The 16,845-nt window shown below is 42.5% G+C and overlaps 1 pseudogene; it reads right to left on the bottom strand.

Moving 5' to 3' along the window:
• The window catches only part of LOC114479185 (FYVE and coiled-coil domain-containing protein 1-like), a 33,687-nt pseudogene that overhangs the window by 15,804 nt on the left and 1,038 nt on the right, over positions 1-16,845 (bottom strand).

Genomic DNA, 16,845 nt, shown 5'->3' with positions numbered 1-16,845 from the left:
GAATTCGTCACAACACCTATCTACACCGGTACCAGTGACGTGCTGTCAGGGTAGACAAGGTAGGCAGTGCCTACCCAAGGGTGAATTGATATTTTGATTATTTGTTTTAATTATAATATAAGTATAAATTATTTATTTTTCCATTTCCAATAGCCTATAGTATCTATAAGTTTGAAAGTGTCCGCATTTTGTGCGTTTCATAGCCCAAATTACTAAACAGCGCTATTTCCTGGAACAGCTGCACAGTCTCATTCCGCTGTAAGGCAGAGGGAGGCCACGCCCCCTCCCAAAGGCACGTGGCTCCTCTGCCTCAGTTCCCATTGCATGTTTTTACGTGTTTGCGTATGCGCAGTCAGGTCCCCAAGATGACAACCATTTACGTCCAAAGGCAGCGTAAAGAGCGTCCAAAAGGCCGCACATATGCTAAATGCTATACGTAAGTTCACAGTCCATTAGTGAATCGATGCCATGTGACCGCTGCTGCTACGTTGTCTAGCGAGTGTGCGGGATAACACTACAGGCAGGATGACAGCACTAGAGATGATAGAGAAACTTTTTTTTGAGGAAAAACGACAGCTTTTAAAAAAATGGGAGACCAACACCTGAGTTACCAGAGCTTCAGCAAAGGTAAAGTCAGAAAATGTTTTGTACTTTCTACAGTGAATGGTACAAAAAGAAGGATTGGCTTTGTGGATGCTCCTCACTGAAGCTGTTCCGAGTTGTTGTTGTCATTTTCTCCATGTTTCTGTGTTTCCAACACATGCGCTGCCGTTTCATGAGATATATCTTGTTGGGAGAGTATCGACTATCGGCATGATTTTTTCATTGAATTAGATGGTATTAAAACTTAAGGTGTCAAACTTTAATTACCTCTTTTAACCTCACATCAAATTTAGGCTTCAAAGCACTCGCATTAAACTGTAAAAAATAGTTACTCGACAAAATATTTTAAAACGTCACTTTAGGGACTTCATACATGTTGTTTTAACCTGAAAAGTGTCTTTGAGTTTCCAGAAAAGCGTTTTCAAATAAAAGTTATTATTATTATAATTAATATTATTTATTATACTATTCTAAGTAAAAAGAAGAATGAATAAGTTATTTTCTCATCTCTTCAAATACCCATCTGAGTGAATTCTTCCATCTTGTTATTCTTCTCTCATGTTGTCTTAGTCTGTGTAGCTTTTTGTGGATGAGGACTCCTACCTGATGAGCTCCACCAGTCTCTCCTCTAAATTGATCTTAGTTCGGTACAGGTCATCGAGCTCAGCCGCCGTCTTCATATCAAATCTCTTTTTGTCCTGAGTGACTCTCCGTAGATTCTCTGCCAGCTCCTGATGAGCCTTCTCAGCCACAGCTAGACCCTGCTCAGATCTACAGAACACACACACACGCACGCATGCGCACACACACACACACACACACACACACACACACACACACACACACACACACACACACACACACACACAGATCCAGAGGCTGTCTGAAAAGTTTTTACACTGAACTCACTTTCAGGAAGGGGAGAAGATGTGTACACATTAAAATTCACAGATGGGGCGTAAAAACAAACACAAGCAGAGGATTACAAACTGGATCAAACAGCTTTGGTCTGGTCCAGGACGTGTGAGGATGAATACTGTTTCTCACCTTGATAAATTCTCTTTCACATGGATTAACTCATCAGCTTTCTGCTGGAGGAGCTTTTCATACTCGGCCATCTGGATGTTTATCTCTTCAATCTGTTGGAGATATTTCTGATTCTCCGCCTGCAATCGGTTCAGCAAAGCGACACATTATTCCTGCTACTCTGGGAATTATCCTTCAGACCGTAACATTACGATTACTTCGGTTTGCCAGGAACACAAACTGGAGCTCAGCAGCTTGACACATGACGAGCACAGATGAAGTTTCGCATCCTAGACACCGTGCACCGTGTTCATGAATCAGCTTCATGTGTACTCTTTGGTAGGAAAACGAAAGCTGCATGATAACTATCCAGATACCCAACCACGTAGAATGCACAATATGACAGAATATGACACGGTCACTAACAAGACTGAATAAAAATGTGTTGCAGTTTCCAGCTTTACATGAAACACAAGATGAATACACAATTATTTTTTTTTAAAAGCACAAAAAACAAAAAGAGGACACAAAACAACAACAAAATACACCAAAGAGACTACAAATAGAAAAAAACAACAGGAATACAAAAAATTACTCCAAAACCTCATAAAGACACACAAAAAAAAAAAAGAAAAATACACAAAATGAGGAAAAAAAAAAAAAAATATATAAAATGACACTCCCAGCAGCAGAACCATTGAGGAGCAGCCATTGCAGGCCATGATCAGAGCAAAACAGATTAACAAAACAACGCGCGGGCACGCGCGCGCGCGCGCGCACACGCACACGCACACGCACACACACACACACACACACACACACACACACGGGACTGTGTGTGTGTGTGTGCCTCTGTCTTGCAGAATTAGGTCCTAATTCCTCAACAGATCTCTGGGGGCTGTACGGACGAAAAAGGACCTCATTCATGCTTTTTAAATGTAAATAGTTCCTAAACTTTCAAAAATGTGCTGTAATAATCTGTAATGTGATGAATTATAAGTGAAATAGGCTGAAAGTCATTTTTAAGGCTTTTTCTAAACGTTTTGATCGTTTATTTTAATAGGATATTTGTTGCCTAATGTGTGCGGACTGAGGCTGATACAAACGTCATATCCGTGTGTGTGTGTGTCTCCAGGATCTTTGCTGTGTAGCTGTTCTCAGCGCATACGGGGGGGCCAGACGTCACCTGCTCAGTAGCTGACCCTCTTCTACAGAGCATTTAAATTTGTTTATTTAATTCCAGTTTTCACACTGTCAAAAAGAACATCTTTGTTTTGCTCCACCTCAGATGTGAGGATGCTGATTTCATCTTTAAAAAAGCTTCTTTCTTGTTCGAACCTCAGTGGGTGGGGCCTTCCAAACAGGAGGGCGTAACAGTTTGATAACATTTCTAACTCAGTCACCGGATTTATTTAACACCGGATCATTTGTACGCTGTGATTGGTTAAATATGAATGTTTTGTTGATTGGTCCTGTTGTACGACCAAATATGCAGTTAAATTTGCACCTGTTTTCACACAAGGTTAATGAGGGCCATTGTCTGTAGGTGAAGTTACAAATCGATTATAGATATGCTCGTTTTTTTTTTTTTTTTTTTTTTTTTTTTTAAACCTTCTGTTTTTTTACTAAAATGTGCAGGTAGGTCTTCACAGAAATTTTGTTACTGTTTGTTGAAGGAACCAATATTTTGTTTACAGGAATATTGCACTATAACGCTGTCACTGATAAGAAAGATACTATTTTTTGTTTACAGAAAGCATTATTGGAGATACTAGTGTCACTGTTCATAGGACACTTTTTCAATTTATTGTTTTTCAGAGATATAATATAAAAATTGTGTTTTTTCACTTAATCTTTTTTTCTTCTTGTTATGTCATAGATTATTGCAGATTGATTTCTGACCAATATATCAATAATCGCAGTATCATCATATCGCAAAATAATCATTATCGTGAGCTTTGTATCGCGTATCGTATCGTGAGGTACCCAGAGGTTCCCACCCCGACCATAGATCAGATGTAGCCTGTGAGTGTGAGACGACAGATCTAAAGTGGCTAAATCTTTGAATAGGAACGGAAGGGAGGTGCTAGTCATTAACTAATGCACTTGTCAATGATAAGGTGAACATTTGTCAGACCTTATAACCTTACAGATCATAAATCTATTTACTTGCTCATTTGTTTATGAAAAACCTTTTGCAAAAACACGTTTTGAAAATCGGTTTCTAGTTCAAATATCAAGAAATAAACATTGCATCATCTGCCATCAGAAAAGTTGTAAATGGTCCTTATTTGTGCATCAGCACCACAATCCATACCAAGTCCACAGCACTGTTAATACAACTAAACACAGGACTGATGTAAACAACAACACTGGCTACCACACACTACAGATATATGATGCATAGAACCATCTAGTCTCATTTCTTTTTCTTTAAAGGTAATTCTTGCACATTTTAAATGAAAATAGATCTTTAACTCTGTCTGTGTGTCTCAGTGTCTTTAGGACGCAGGTGGTCTCACCTGGAGCTGTCTCAGTGTGTCCCCCACACGCTTAGCGGTCTCCTGCTCCGTGCTCAGCTGCAGTCTCACTTCCTCCAGCTCCTGAGTCACAACCTGCAGAAAAAGGTCGATCATGGACAGATTAAGACAGATATGGTTTTAATGTAGTCTCAGACTACCAAACCAGTTTCTGGCCCAATCGTAAGATTAAAGGACTGGAAACTCATCCAGGTCGTGCTCAAATGCCCACAACCCCGACAGAACAGGCAGTTAGTGAATGCTTCCTTTGTTTCACTCTCTAACCAAAGTTCTGTTGGTGAATCTGTGGTTATTGAGGCTGCTTAGTAAACGCACTTCTTGTGCAGTGTTGGAAAAGTCATATTCAAGTAATTCTCAGCCAGGAATGATTGTACATTTTGGCCAATAAAAAGTTGAACTTTGAGTGGATTGAGCAGTTTTACGTGTTGGTGTTACGGTTCAATCAGTAAACATTTGATCTTGTGACTGGTTTCTAACAGCACTACAAACTAAAGTGAATAATATTGCCAAATCTATAAATTAAAGGTATTTTGGAGGATGTAACTTTGGCTTCCAATTCCAGGTGGATCACAGTCAAGCAAGACCGAGTCACTCAAAGTTGAAAAATATGAACTTCTTAAGCGACAAAAAGAGACGACTCCCATGGCCATCACTGTCTGTAGAGCTGAGGAAGCAGCCCCTCCCTCCCACTACAGTGAGACGGCTGCAGCGGAGGTCTGCAGCCAGGACCTCTTGAATTTACCGGGGCAAAATTTAACACACACGCAAGCACACACACACATACACACACCTTCCTTCCCTGGTCATCACGTCATTGGAGCGATGAAGTGATGGAGTGACCAAAAAGCGCCACTATGTTCAAGCGACTCATCATGGGCGATTGAAGTGACTGCAGTCGCTACAGTCGCGTTCGGTGTGAACACACCTTTATTTACAGTGTTTATGTGTCTCATGAGCTATGGTTCCAGCCATTTATTGAAGCTCATCGTTCTCACCGGGTAAGTAAGCGAGTATGAGCGATGCCGACACCAACTTGTAAACAGAGCTGTGCACGTGGAAAATTGGGCTTGTGCACGCTCTCTCGCACTCGTTTAATAGGCATTCCCTCTTGGGAAGCAGGTAGAGTGTTGCGCATGTGTATTGTTTCAAAAAGTGGAGATGGAGTTTCTTTTCTAAACTTCGGGAAAATCCTCCTCTATACCCTTAATGAATAGTTGTCACCTGAAGGGTGTTTTTTATCATTGTATTGTAACTTTAATTGCATTAAACAAAGTTTCCCCCATGAACCATCAATATTTGGCTCTGTAAACCTTGCGTCCAAATCAACAGTTCCTGTGAGCAAACACTGATAGTTTTGGGGTAAAGTTACAGTTGTGGAAAAGGCCATATCTTCCAGCCCTACTATGTTCTTCTTTCCACCTCAAGAATAAGGACAAAGTATGTGGAAAAGACTTAGGACTTGTGTCAGTAGATATATCTAGTTTAGTTCATTCTGACCTGCAGTTCCTCGTCCTTTGCTCTCTGCTGCGTGTCGCTCAGCTCATCTCTTTTTCTTGATTTAGTCTCCTCCTCCTCGTCTCTGAGATGTTGCTGGAGCTCCTGGTTCTCCTCGTGCAGGCTCTCCATGCGCAAGTGCAGCCTCTCTGCCTCCTGAGTGGCCTCCTCTTCCAGCTCCTGTAGACGCCCACTCAGACCCTCCCAGCGAAGCCGCGCCTCCTCGTTCTCAGCCGTCAGCATACACACGTGCACACCCAGCTCGGCCGTCTCGGTGTTGGCTCTGTGCAGGGCGTCGCTCAGCTCGCCGTTCTCCACACACGCTGCTTCGTACCGTAGCTTCACAGACTCCAACTCCTCCGTGCAGGCCGTCACTTCCGCGGCCAGGCCGACCCGAGCACGTGCCTCGCAGTCGCGTTCGCGAATCAAAATGTCCTCGCGCTCCCGCGAGCAAAGGATCTCGTCCACGTGCCGGCGGTTCAGCTCCTCCACCTGTGCCTTCAGCTGCTCCACTAACACGCGGAGGTCCTCCCTCGAGGCCTCGGTCACTTCCTGTAGAGCCTGAACTCTGATCCTCTCCTCGGCGGATGTGAGCAGCTGAGCGTGGAGCTGCACCACCTCCTCTCTCAACCTGCTCGCCTCCCTCAGGTTGAGCTCCAGCTGAGCCTCGGCCATCACCAGCTTCAGCGGTGCCTCTTTGGTTTCCGCTGATGGACTCTTCTCGTTGTTCTCGGCCGCTCCTTTCTCGTCGTGAGCGTCTCCCGCTCTCTTCTTCAGCTCCTCACATCTCTCTGTCTGCTCCTGGAGACTCGCCTCTGTTTCCTGCAGCTTCTCCAGCAGCTCCATTTGGTTCTTCATCATCTTTTGGGATTTGGCGGTGAGCATGTCCAGCTCCTGTTGAGTTGTGACGACTTGTTTCTTCAGTACGGCCTGACTGTCCAAAAGCTGCTCATTCTCGTGCTGTAGGCTTTTTAATCGAGCATCAAGTTCTCTTCTTTTTGGAGGCTGCCTTCTGGACCACTTCCTCCAGTGTAGGTTTTCATCTAAAAGCTTCTTCTCTCTCGCTCGTCCACACTCAGCTTGGCAGACTCTACTGCTACTCTGCCTCTGAGCTGCTTCTCTGACGCTCTCACTGAGGCCAGCTGCTCTAACAAAGCCGTCCTGTTCTTCTCCGTCAGCTCTCTGATGCTGGCCTCGCTCTTCTTCACCGCTTGGAGGAGCTCCGTGTTGGCGTCTGTCAGACTGCTGCACTGCCGTCTGAGTTCCTCACAAGCTTTGGGGATTCATCATCGTTAACCTGGGGCGCTAAAATGCTTCTCCAGCTGCTCTTCTAAATGTTTGATTCTCTCAGAGTGTGCAGATTATCTCCGTGTCTTTGTGTATCAGGCTTTTCTTCAGCTCAAGATGATGCTCTCCAGTTCCTCGCTGCAGCGCTGCTCCTCCTCTTCTCTCTCCCCCTGCAGTCTCCTCCTCAGATCCTCCGCCTGTCCTCTCTCTGCATTCCAGTGACGCTTGCAGACCATGAAGCTGAGCTCTTAAGTTGCCCGTTTCCTTCTCCTTTAGAAGTCAGCGCTCCCTGAATGCGTCCCACGGCGCTCTGCAGCTCCTCCAGCCGCGTCAGGCCCTCGGCGCGCTCGTCCTGAGCTCCAGCTTCACCTGAGCTAGCCTTCTCCCTGCTGCATCTGAGCTCCTCCTCGCGCAGCCTGAGCTCCTGCGACAGTCGTTCAGACTGTCTCACCTTCTCCTCTGCTTCTCTTTTGGCCTCCAACTTCTCCTCCTCTGCCATTTTCAGCTTTTTCAGGAGTTTCTCCACCTTCCAGGCCGAGTCGTAGCAGCTGGCCGCTTGCTCTCCCCCTTTTCCTTCATCCGGCCTCATCCAGCTTCGCAAGCAGCTCCATATTTTTGCTCTCGGCAGCGGCAAGTCTGTCGTGAAGCGCACTGCTTATGGGATCTCTGAAGCTAACATTTATCCTTTCCTCATCTTCAGCTTCTTGATCAGAACCGACGCCGCTCTGCGCTGACAGTCGGCCTCGGAGGTCCTGGACAACGCCTCTCAGCTTGGAGGCCTCCTTCTCCAGCTCCTGCACGTGCAGCAGCAGCTCCTGCTGTCGTAGCTCGGACTGGTCGAGCTCAATGCGCAGATCCTCTGCAGCGCTGCATGGAGACGCCTCGCCCAGCTCACCCAGCTCACCAAGGAGGCTGTGACTGAAGTCTGAGACGGGAAGGAACTCCTGAACCTGAGCGGTGAAACAAACCGGAGGGTCGGATCAGCTGATAGAGACGTTTTAGCAGAGGTTGCTAAAACATGAGGTGTTTCTGTGTACCTGAGAGTAGTTGCTGACCAGGCTGTTGATGCTGGAGCAGCGACTCGCAGGCTTCCAAAGGAACGCAGACGAGCCGCTTCCCAACGTTCGCCTTTGAAGAGACAGGAAGTAAAACACAACAAATAAGTTCACACAGTTCTTAAGGTTCAATAATTAATCACAAGAAGCTCATTACCCTCTGATTTATGGTATTTGTGGTTCTTTTGGATTATATTTGTTTTCACCCTAAAAGCTGTTTAAGCTTCAATTTGTTTGGGTTAATTTTAGTACTCTGTATTAACACGTTTGAAAACATAAAACTTGAGTATAAAAAAGTAGATTTTTATAGTGGAAACCCCAAACAGCATTAATTAAATATTTGTATTACTTGGATGAACAAATATTTACCAAACCATATCGTTCCCAACATTTTGTGTATTTTTCTGTAATTTTAAAAAAAAATCTAATTCTTTGCATTTTGGAATCATTTTGTGTATCTTATGTTGTTTTTAGGGATGTCCCGATACAACTTTTTCATATCCGATACGATACCGATATTGCAGCCTTTGGTATTGGTCGATACCAGTATCAATACGATATCTGCACAAATCATACATACTTTTATTACTGAGGTTTCGCGGACCCTAAGGAGGATTATTCCACGAAAAGCTGCAGGTCCCGACCAGATACCAGGTGTGTGCTCAAGGAGTGTGAAGAACAACTGACAGATGTCCTTAAAGAAAAGCTGTTGTGCCATTCTGCAACAAAGCCTCAAATCATCCCGGTTCCTAAAAAGCCCACAATAACAACTTTAAATGACTATCGCCCTGTAGCACTCACACCCATAATCATGAAGTGCTTCAAAAGACTGGTCAATGTTCACATCACCTCCATCTTACCACCTTCACTAGACCCACTTCAATTTACATATCGCCCAAACCTCTCCACCGAGGATGCCATATTCACTGCACTCCACCTGTCTCTGGAACACCTAGAAAATAAGAACGCAATGGTCCGGATGCTGTTTGTGGATTTTAGCTTGGCCTTTAATACCATAATCCCACAGCATCTGATCAACAAACTGGGCCCACTTGGACTGAACACTCCCCTGCAAAAATGGATAGTGCACTTCTTAACTCAAAGGCCTCAATTTGTACAAGGAGGGAATAACAGGTCAAACACTAAAATGCTGAGCACAGGCTCTCCGCAGGTGTTCTTAGCCCCCTACTTTACACCCTGATGACCCACGATTGTTGTGCAAAGTACAACACAAACCACATCATTAAGTATGCGGACGACACAACAGTGGTGGGCCTCATCCAGGACGGCGAGGAGCAGCACTACAGAGAGGAGGTGAAAGTTTTTGCAGACTGGTGCAGCAGTAACAACCTGTTCCTGAATGTGGAGAAAACTAAAGAACTTGTGATCAACTTCAGGAGGAAATGGCCAATGCACACCCCGCTCTTCCTGGGGGTCCACGTAGCCAACAACCTCACCTGGTTGCTGCACACCTCCTCCACTGTCAAAAAGGCTAACCGGCGTCTGCACTTCCTGTGGAGGCTAAAGAGAGCACACCTCAGCCCATCAATTCTCACCACCTTCTACAAAGGCAGTGTGCTAACCAGTAGCATCTCTCTGTGGCATGAGAGCAGCAGTGCCTCAGACAGGAAGGCACTGGGGAGGGCGGTGAGGTCAGCTGGAAAAATTATTGGGGGGACACTGCCACCTGTTGGGGACCTGGCAAAACAACGCCGCCTGTCGAGGGCAACAAGAATCAGCTGGGACCCCACTCACCCCTGTCCTGGACTGATCTCCCTCCTACCCTCAGGCAGAAGTTACCGCAGCCTGTCATGCAAAACGGTGAGGCTGTGTGACAGCTTCTACCCAACTGCCATCAGACTCATGAACACCTGCAAAAACCTCAGATTTTAACAGACCTCAAGATTATTTATTCTATCTAACTTGATCAAGTGATGTTACTCAAACAGAGAACAATAGTCAGCAATAGTAGGTATGAGAAAAACTGACCCATTTATTATTAACCAATTAGTTACATATATTTTAACCTTCAACATAATACCTACAGTATTCTACAATTGAATAAATATAATATAATATATATTGAAGATTTTAGATGCAGTCCAATAAATCTGATTTTCGTTTTCTGGCTGATATTGGATCGACATCTGATATTAATATCAGATCGGGACACCCCTAGTTGTTTTGTTGGTTTTTGGAGTCATTTTGTGTATTTTTCTGTCATTTTGTATATTTTTCTTCAAGGTTTGTGTGTTTTTTGAGACTTTTTGTGTTTGTTTTATGTTGTGGTTTTGCATCTTATAGTCTTTTTCTCTCATTTTGCATTTTGGGGAGTCAATTTGAATAATATAGGTGTAGTCATTTTGTGCATTTAGGGCGCTATTCTCCCAGGCGCGTAAGTCGAAAAAGCGGCGCAGCGGCGCTGTTTTTGGCAGCGTGCTATTCTCCCCCTGTACCTAAGTCAGTCATGGCGCGCCTTCATCCCAGTTACGCACTCTGGGTGGAGCGTCTCTGATATGTTGACGTTCCCATTCAAATCTGGCCTTAAGCACATTCTCCCGTCTGCGTAAGTTCTTTTCCTCGCTTCCAAACCTGGAAGAAGTGCAGCGCCCCAATAAGGCGAAACATTATATTGCACTAAAATTATGGGCTTAGTTACATTTTAAGCCACACGGACTCATTATATTGCAGAAGACACTCCCAGAAATAATCTATCCAAAGTAACGCTGTCACGAGGGTGGTGGAAGTCAAACAAGCCATGCCAAAGGATTGACCATCGGCGTTTCTAATATGTTCACATTTAACAGCTCGAGATGGGACAAAATGTGTTACATTGCATTATGTTTTATCCGTGTCGTCCACTCTTTTTTCTGCAGAGACGGTGGGTTGTGAGTCGTGGAGCTGCAGCTGTGCGCACCCGAGTTGTGCCTCAGCTGCCGCTGCTCGATTAATTAAAACTCTGACAGACGCAGACTTCTATCTACGTTGCCACAGTGATGTCCAACTATTTTCATATTTTTATACTATGTCCAACATAAAGCCACAGTTTGATCCACTACAGAGTGAATAATAAGTGAAGTTGTCATGACATATGATGCTGATGTGTTGATCATTCCTGAATGCAGGAATGTAAGAAATTTATAAAATCAGGATTTTCACACAAAAAGAAGAGAATGCACGTAACTGCAGGCGCGCAAAAAAAACGCCTAAGTTCAGATGAGAGAATAGGGCCCTTAATGTTTTGGGAAATGTTGGAGTTAGTTTATAGGGGTGTCAGTCATTTTGTTTATTTTTCTTAAAAAAAACATGCACAATATTTGAAAAATGTTTACAACACGACAACAAAAATATAACAAATTGCCTCCAAAAATATAGAACAATAATAAAAATACATAAAATGACTGCAAAAACACGTAAATCCTTTATTTATTTTTTTAAACGCTACATTAAGTGGCCCTTGGACCAGATACAGCCTCAGTTTTGTCACCTGATAAAAGCTGCATCTCTGGTTGAAACTATGGATGGGACGATTTCTGTATGATTAACTGAGGACATGACTTATCAAATTGTACCGATTTTCCCCAGTGGGAAGTTTTTGTAGCTGACGGGTGACAAAGAGTTGGGTAACTCTAACCAAGTGCTGCGTTTGTGGGTTGATCCGTGAACTGAATGTTGACTAAATGTTGCAGTCTGACACGTTTCAACGCAGGCGCTGAATCGAGAAACAACAAACTAAGCTCTCACGTTGTCAAACCAGCTGCTTTCCACACCTTTATGCAGCTTGATTCTTACAGAACAGCCCCTGTGAGCGTGCAAGCTGATCAGTGATACACGTAGTAATAATAAAACACTCTTTACACCTATGTGATAATTCATATATCACTGCACTTCCAAACTTTACTGTATAGATTTCAGTACCTTGCAAATGTTGGCCAGTCGGCGTCGAGATCGTAACCCCGGGCCGCCACGTCAAACTGGATCTGGTTGAGCTCGTAAAGGTGGTTGATGATGTCAGCAGTGTGGTGAGCTTTGAGGAAAGGGCTGCGGGCGTAATACCAGTCACTGGATGGAAAAACACACACATGGTGTCACGCTGCTAAATCCTGCTTCTTCTATAATGATTAACATTAAACAGTGATAAAACAATCAAAATTAACACTAACTGTCTCTCTCGTTCCCTCCACAACTCTATGGTTTCACCCTGAAAACATGTGCCACATCACTGTCATCCTCATTCACAACCTTGTTTTCTGTGTCCCTCTAAGGCAGTGGTTCTCAACCTCAGCCCACGACCCCCAAAATAAAGGTGCCAGAAACCGCCACTGTATCTGAAGGTGGTTTTGGGACCCATCCGTAAAGTCAGCAAAATGATATTGTCTATTATTGTCTGTGATAATTACATGTATTTATTTATCTGAATAATATCCACTGTTAACTTGTTTGGGCCACATATACTATATATAGTCATCTTAACATGTAAATCCTTATTTTAATCAGAAATAAAATGGTAACTTAAAAGTGATCAAAAATGATGGAAAAGGTGGTGAAATGGGATTTTAAAAACCACAGAAATTGGTTAAAAGTTGCAAATTAGAGAGGGACAAAAACGGACAAAAAAAGTGGTAAAAAGGCTTCAAAGTGTAATTATTTGGTTAAAAGTGGCAGAAATGGGGGAAGGGGGGTTGGGGTGATGTAATTTAAAAAGTAGGAACAATTAGTTTAAACTGGGCAGAACGTGGGCAGAATGTGATTAAATTGGCAAAAATAAGCATGGTGAAAAGAGGTTAAAAGTGACAATAATGGGTCAACGTATGAGACATTAGGTGGAAAAAGTGGGGGAAAGGGTTCATATACGTGCCAAAAATGTCTTGAAAGTGGAAAAATGTGCAGAAAAAGCATTGAAATTTGATGGAGAACTGGCAGAAATTAGAGTAAGTAATTAGAGTAGCAGAAATCCATTAAAAGGAGCAAAAAATATGGCAAGAAAAAGTGATGAAAATAGGTTAAAATATTACAAGTTACAAGTTTTGTGTAGTTTCAGAATAAGGTAAAAAAAAAAAAATATGGAAAAATTGGCTCAAATTGTTAAAAAATATATATTTCTAGTTTTTTTTTAAAGCATCTGCCGACCCCGTCTCAGTGTCTCTTAACCCCAAATAGGGTCCTACTGACCCCAAGGTTGAGAATCCCAGCTCTAAGGGACAGCACGTGTGAGTGAATTTTGTAGCGTGGCTTATTTCGGGACAGGTTCTTGGACCGACTTCACAGTCTAGATTCACGTGCTTTGCTACCAACCTGTTCCTCCTTATTCACTTCTCATCACTGTTAGACACAGATGCACACACGCTTCACAGATCACATTTCTGACCAATATGACGTATGTGAGAACACTTTGTTCTTTGTTTTCATGAAGCGGAAACGAGATCCTAACCCTTTATTGGGACAGGCTGGTGTTACAGGGATCATCATTGTGTTCTGCTGTGAGAACAAAGCAATGATTACTTCGCTCTACTCATGAACCCTCATACCTCAACCAGCCTGTGACTGTTCAGGGTTAAATTAATCCCGTGTAAGCTTCCCTTTGGGATATTTGTGTTGTTGTAGCTTACAAAACAGAAATACAACAGAAACCTGGAAGTGAGAGACTCAGACCCCTGTTCCTATTGTAGCTCACAGCCACAGATCACTGATATGAAACACAACATACAACCCAACAACTTCTGAAGAACTCTGGGGTACAGTGTGTGTGTGTGTGTGTGTGTGTGTGTGTGTGTTTCCGTGTTCGTCCTCCAACCTTGTGACTTTCTGATTGATCAGGCACTGCTGGAGTGTGTCCGCCAGCCGCTGGTGGACCAATGAGTAACGGACGAAGGCCCGTCCTTTCCCAAGAGAAGTTTTCAGCTGTAGACACGCATAAAATTACCCATCAGGCATTTCAGTATGAGCACAGATCATTAGGAATTTAACGCAATGTTGTGGCATGAAATTTTGCAATATTAAAAAAAAGGGGGCAAAATAAAATTGAATTCTAATTTTATTTCGGAAATCTGACGTCACCTACCAACGTGGGCAAAATCCCTCTGTCCCGTTTGGAGCTGACTTTTTAAATAATGTGGAATAACAAGGGATGGAGGAAACAGAACATTATTAACTTTGTCCCTCGGAATGAGGCTAAAGGGATGTAAATCACTGTAGCAAAACCATTATGAAGTGATTTTTTTCCTCATACCTCCCCTTTAATGCACTTTAGTCTTTTTTTGGAATACATGTTTTGTTTTATTTGAAGGGCTAATATAAATGAAAAACTTTGTTGTGCTTTTTAAGAAAAGCAAAGGCTACTGGAATATTTAAAAAAATTTAATAATATTCAATAAACATTTACTTTCTTTACAAAAAAACATGTCTAAAAATGTATTCTAGGCTATTTATGCACTATTTAAAAAAAAAATTGTGAATAACTTAACAACCGCATTTGATATTCGGTATTCGGCCAAGCGTTTATATTTTATTCGGCCTCAAATTTTCATTTCGGTGCATTATTAATTTGAACCACTTATCCAACAAAATACGATAGAACCAAACTTCAGATGACAACTATGTGATCATTTAGTTTATAAGACATCTGTTGTTATCATCCGTCGCAAAATGACATGATCGCTATTCGAGCCGTAACACGGGCTGGTATGAGCGCTTGATGTGATCAACATGCTGGAATCTGCTAAATGCTTTTCTGAACACCGTACAATGAAAACATAGTTCAGATAACAGCTTTGCATTTCTGAGTTTTTCCAGCACAACATAACATACTATAACACCTTTTTCATTTTCCAGCAGGAGAGGGACGAGGGAAAAACAGTTGTTTTAATGACTGTGTGCATCAGATCACGCGCACACATAACACAGTAACTCAAGTCAATAAGATCAAATAAATAGTAAGAAATAGCACAAAATTGGACAAAAATAAGTAACATTTATGTTCTATGACCGAACAGCTAATACAGACTGAAGGTGTTTAGCCATAAGTGTGTAGACGATAAAAGTCAAACATACCAGTACTCACGACGGAGAATTGTCAGGACACAAAGTGAAGCTGCAAACAGGAAGCTGTAAGTAATTCTGACTGAGCCCGGGATTAGCCACATGGGTACACACTGGTCATTCTCTGTGTGTGCGTGTTTCTGTGTGTGTGCGTGTGTGTGTGGGATTACCTCAGGAATGGACTTAACAAAGCGGATGCCATCGTTAGCGCCCTTGATCTTAATCAGGCAATCACAAAAGTAATCCCAGTAGTCTTTTCTCTGGCCAAGGAAGGTCGCCTTTTCCTTCTGGTCAAACTGGAGAAAAGAATACGTTACGCATGTGAAATTTACATCGTAAAAGTGTGAATTAAAAGTGTGAAGTGTAAAAACAGTGATTGCTGAAAGAATAAGGAGAGTTCATCGTTTTGTCCATCAAGGTGTCTTTAATTTTAAAGGTTTTAAAGGCAAACGTTCGTCTGTAGTTCTCTGTAGATTTTTAACCCCCGTTTAATCAGGAACAAAAAAAGAAGGCAATATTGTAAGTCACCCAGAGATCAAAACCTGGGCCCTTAGCTGATAAAAGTCCTGGATGAATTCGCTAATTTGGCAAATATGAGCACAACAGCCTCAAAGCTGAAAGATCAGTGGTTTTTGTCCAAGTTTTAACACCTTAGTACACTTTCTTCTGAGTTCCTACAATGACCGCATTGATGTCCTCCACAGGATACAAGATAGAGACATGGTAACAAACCTGGAGCAGGTACTCCAGCTTATAGAAGAACTTGTGCAGGACGGTGCTGTCGTCTGTGATGGGTTCAGCACATTCTCTGTGCTCTTTACTCAGCTCCAGCACAGCATCTACAGCCCAGGGACACACAAACACACCAATGGTTCTACAGTACATTTAAGAACCTGCATCCCATCAAGGATACATTTTACTCATCAGTGTGTGCAATGGGATCTGATACACCTTTGTTTATTAGATTTTAGAACACCATGGAATCTACTACTATTCCTAATATGTCCTTTTACACTGTGAATAGAATGATTTCATCTAGAGTCAAACATACAGTCATACATTGAAAGACTGTGGGAACTTCAGATATTACAAAATAGGCCTTTTGTGGTTCCCCACAAATACGCCTTAATAGATTATTTGAATCTACTTTGAACATTCAGTTGTTTATCTTTAACAGAAACAGTTCTATTCTTTATACATCTATAATTAAAATAAAGGCATCTTTAAAATGGGCACGTGATATAATCCCAATTGGCGCATCACTGCAAAAAACCATAGGCTGTGTCCATATCAGCTTAACCGGAAGAAAGAGGTCAGAGCACATTAGTCCAGTTTTAAAATCTTTACACTGGCTCCCAGTTCAGCCTCAGAACAGACTTTAAAGTTCTGCTGCTGGTGTATAAATATGTGAATAGGTTTGGTCCAGAATCCATCAGTGTGTGAGATGTTAGTCAAGTATAAATCCAGCAGGTCTCTCAGATCTATGGACACAGGTCAGATAGTGGAGCCCAGAGTTCACAGTAAACATGGTGATGCTGCTTTTAGTTGTTATGCTGCAAAGAAGTGAAACAAACTGCCAGCAGAGCTGAAGTCAGCATCACATGTGAACATTTTTAAATCAAAGTTAAAGACACTCTTTTTCTCTACCGCGTATGATTGAGAGAGAGATTTTTGTTCATGTTGTTGATGTAATATGTTTGTTGATGATTTTAATTGATTTTACTGATTATTTTAAATGATGTTCTTTTAGATTTTAAGCTGTTGAATGTTTTCTGTTGCACTTTTTGATCATGTAAAACACA

This window comes from Gouania willdenowi, chromosome 17 (genome assembly GCF_900634775.1).
Source record: "Gouania willdenowi chromosome 17, fGouWil2.1, whole genome shotgun sequence".
In the NCBI taxonomy this organism is placed as follows: domain Eukaryota; kingdom Metazoa; phylum Chordata; class Actinopteri; order Blenniiformes; family Gobiesocidae; genus Gouania; species Gouania willdenowi.
The sequence above is the reverse complement of the archived record's forward strand: the minus strand, read 5'-3'. Positions and strand labels throughout refer to the sequence as shown.